A 4,354-nucleotide genomic window follows, 5' to 3' on the forward strand; every position below is an offset into this window, starting at 1 on the left:
GTTGCTGTGTTTTGTCATGTTCTTTGCAGGTGAAAAGACAGTGGCCGGGTGTTTTGCCGTGTGCTCTCTTTGTGTATATTTCTTATATTTTGGAGTCTTACTTTGTCTTTTCTCTCTTTCTATCCTATTTAAAAAAAAAAACTACACTAGATAGTCACTAGAATAAACATTTCATAATAACGGTGTGGAGAGGATGGCTGTAAGGGGAGATGGGAGGCCATCAAAAAAAAAAAAATCATGTAATTTGAACTACATAATATCCAGATAACTTCATTTAGCTCAGATACCTTCATTATATATATCTCACACTAACATAAATAATGTTTATTATTATTAAGCTTATTATTTAGCACATTTAAGTATGTTATAGTGTAGTGCGATGTGTGAAATATCCGCCTCCCTTGACAGGTTCATTCAATAAACATCAATATAAGAACTGGATCCGACTGTGTCTCTTCCAACACTGATGTCGGTCACAGCAGCTACATTCTGATGTAGATTAACTACGAGATTAAAACTATATTCCATCAGTCGTAGTTCAGAAAGCAGTTTGTCTGCCGCCATGTTGCTAGAAATGCCGTCTGTCTGTCCGTGCGTACGTGTGTGCATGTGGTTTAACACAAAGCCTCAGCGGGAGATGCTTATATTATCAGCGGGCGGTCAGCCAAAAACCTCCACTCTGGAAGGTGAGTTCAGAAACCTCCAGATTCAAAGAGGGAAGCCACTGGTGTTGTATAAATGAACAGCAGAACCGCAGAGAGACAGCTGTGGATGCACTCAAAATATGCGCCATGTAAATGGCCCCTTGGATACAATTTTAACCACTGTACAAACTGAAACCAGTCCTAAGTCTGCCTTTTAAGTTTCACTAATTTTACGCGTCAGTTAGAGCCATTTCATATTCGGTTAAATTTTGTCATGCATAATTTCACCATATATGTCATAGATTATTATTTTTATAATAAAGTACATAAAATTCAACTGAACTTGTGATTATTTTGGCATATCTGTGTGTATTAATTGATTTGATGCTCTTTAAACACGGGAAAATAATTCACGTTCAGTTTACATTATTTTGGGGTAAATAGAGAATGATTTTCTTCTCCAAGAGAGAGGTGGTGCCCAAACAATGAGGTTATTTTCACAATACATGCATATTTTATGAGCTTAACTCATAGCTGATCATCAAAACATATTTACACCCCATATTGCTACAGTATTTTATATTGCCATATGGTCCAGCGGTTAGGATTCCTGGTTTTCACCCAGGCGGCCCGGGTTCGACTCCCGGTATGGGAACCAAAAGAGGGATGCTGTAGAGGGTCTGGCTGAGCAATTAGGACCTGCCTCTCTGATGGCCATACAAAACTGCATGGCTCTGGACATGGTATTAGCCGAAAAGGGGGGAGCCTATGCTATGATAGGAGAAAAGTGTTGTACTTTCATCACTAACAACACTGCCCCGAACGGATCGGTGACAAGAGCACTGGAGGCACTGAGAAGACTGAGTAAGACCATGCACGAACACTCAGGCAGTGAGAACCCCTTATAAGAATGGTATTCAAACATGTTTGGTAAATGGAAAACATTAGTAATCTCTCTGTTAGTGTCTGTGGCTACATTTTTAGGGATCATGGTGGTCTGTGGGTGTTGCTGTGTGCCCTGCTGTTGTTCACTGGTGGTCAAATTCATCACCTCTACAATCGAGAAAGGTGGCAGTGAGCGCCCTCCTGCTTACCAAATGTACAGCCAGGGACGAGACATGGAAATATCCTTACTAGCCATCGTACTGCTACTGGAAGAGGCTGACTGTTCCCACCAGCTTTAAAGTTGCCTGTTTTTCTAAAATGCTGCATTATGTGTTTACCAAGAAAGATGAGGGAAAGTTTCTTTTCCTATACAGGTGGAGTCTGGGTCAGAAATGATCACCGTCAAAGAGGCGTGAGGTGATGTCCTGCTTTCCTCCTTAAAATGAAAAGCTGCCTCAGGGGTTTTTGCAGGACATGCAGAGGTACACCTATTCAGGGATGGGTAGTTAGGAGTAATGGGCTCTTTCAGAGACCAAAAAGGGGAAAATGTAAAGACGCTCTTATCTGCTGTGCTGTATTGCTCGATGTATCACAACTATATCTTGTCCTTTATCCTTTATTTGTATCTGCTTGGCTTTTGGATCTACTTGTCTTTTGGTATCAACAAGTACAGATTGAACTAAGTCAGAGAATGTATTTGAGTTCGTTGTGGATGGGACATGAACTACAGGGAGCTGATGGTATGTCCCACCTGATGACAAGATCACCAGTAAACTAGAACGGCAGAAGAAAATAATAAAACAACCCCATAAAAGTGTAGTGAACTAAGCCTCAGGTCAAATCTGGCCCTGAGGGCCTTCCTGGGACAAGAACTGTCATTTCATTGATTTGAGTCCAGAAACACAAAATTAAGTTCATCCAGTGACTTTCTAAGTGTGTCCTGCACTGATCAATTGAAAGAACACTCTCTTTTTATTATCATTACTATTTTACAAATGTCTTGATAATCAAAGTGTGTTTAGTTCAAACCATTTTAAATGTTGAAGTGAACTACTCATTTTAAATCAACTGTGAAACAGTATTAATGATTTTTAATCCTCATTCAAAGTAGAAATCTAGTTAATGTCTGTTACAGAGTAATTATTCATTTTCTTGATCTTCTGTCTGAAATGAGCAAGTTGTAAGTCGGTCCAAGGTCAGAGACAAACGCAAACAAGTTTGTTGGAACGAACTGTCATGTTTTTAAATCCTCTCAGACGTAAATAGAGAAGCTGGCACCTGTTTCCTCCCAACTCGCCTAAACATTTCTCTTGTCTGTCTCAAAAACATTTTCTGTCTGTTCCAAAACATTTTTCTGTTTTTCTGACTTCTAGTGACCTCTTACGTCACAAAAACACACCCCTTGTTGGCTCTTTCAGCCAATCAAGACTTCCCAAATGAACCGGAAACAGAACTCTTTAAATGTCGACACTTCCTAGTTCCAACCAGTGCGGAGAGATAATGTTGGAATAGAGAATCCAGAGAATGCAGAGAATGCTGGGAGTTAGTTCCGAGAGCAGCAGAATGCTGGAATGCAGAATGCTGAAGAACAACGGCAACTAAGCTGAACAACGTTCCAGGGAGGACCTCGAACAAGAAGTCCCTGAACGAGAGAAGTTCAGAGGAACTATGAAGAAGTCTGTTCTGGGATGATCTCACGACTCCGAACGGTTCCCTGCTATCCTTACGGAGACGCTGGAAAGCGTTGAAAGAGAACTCTACACCGAGGCCGAACTATCGTCTGCAAAGGTAAAAGAGTCGATCTTCAACTGCAAAGTGTACCGTGGGTTAAGCTGGGTCCAAAGGAGCGTGTTGTTCTGGTTATAACAGACAAATTCCCTGACCCATCTCTCTCCATCTAAACTTCAATTTCCCATCTTTAAAACTCTTCTATCTGCCAGTAATAATCCAGATATTTTCAGAAATGTCTGTTGTAAAGCTTAACCCAGATACCATGGCCGTATGGTTTCTGACTGTAAAGCTAATTAATTAAGTTGTTGTTGAAATCAATTTGCCAAATTAATGTAAATGTTTGATGTTAAACTTTGATTCTGTTAATAAATGACCGCATTCATTTGATGGGTCAAAGAAAATTAACGTCTCACGTCACATTTAATCGTTCAATGTACGATAGAACTCAGTCCAGAAAAATGAAAGAATCCGTTTAATTTATGGATAATATATCACAGATATATGTTCATCTACAAAAGGACTTCCAGGAAATGAAGACATCAGTTTGAACTAGTTTAGACAAAGAACTGAAAGAATGTTGGGAAACAACAAAGTCCATGCTCAATAATCCAGGTATACAATCCAACATTTTTCAGTCAGGTCATCTGGACAGTTTCTTTTTTTGTGCTGAAACGGTTCGCCTTCGATCCGGAAGGCTTCATCAGTTAAGGAAACACACAACAAAACGTTGGTTACGTACTGTAACCCCAGATTCTATGAATATAGGCGTAGCCCTTTAAGGCTGTCGCTGATGGTTTATCCCGTTATGCAGAGCATAAGCACTGAAAAAAATTAGTCCACGCCCACCTGCTGTGTGGGCCCACCCGATCCGTATAAATTACGTTAAGAGCGGGAAATCGGCTCCCAAAATAGCTTTTTCTTCAGCCATTTAGGAGCCAGTGAGGCCCGACGCTTAAAGGGCTACGCCTATATTCATAGAATCTGGGGTTACAGTACGTAACCAACGTTCTATTTCATATAGGCTTCGCCCTTTAAGGCTGTCGCTGATGGTTTAAGGGCGAAGCGGATGTGGTCCTCGCCTCACTGGGTCCATT

At 40.7% G+C, this 4,354-nt stretch overlaps 1 non-coding gene across 1 annotated transcript; it reads left to right on the plus strand.

Annotated features, from left to right (window-relative positions):
- The first annotated feature begins 1,227 nt into the window (after positions 1-1,227).
- Positions 1,228-1,299, plus strand: trnae-uuc. Its single transcript has one exon. It is a non-coding gene; the product is annotated as a tRNA-Glu (tRNA).
- The last annotated feature ends 3,055 nt before the right edge of the window (positions 1,300-4,354 follow it).

The sequence above is a fragment of the Nematolebias whitei genome, chromosome 4, assembly GCF_014905685.2.
Source record: "Nematolebias whitei isolate Nwh7 chromosome 4, NemWhi1, whole genome shotgun sequence".
NCBI classification, from domain to species: domain Eukaryota; kingdom Metazoa; phylum Chordata; class Actinopteri; order Cyprinodontiformes; family Rivulidae; genus Nematolebias; species Nematolebias whitei.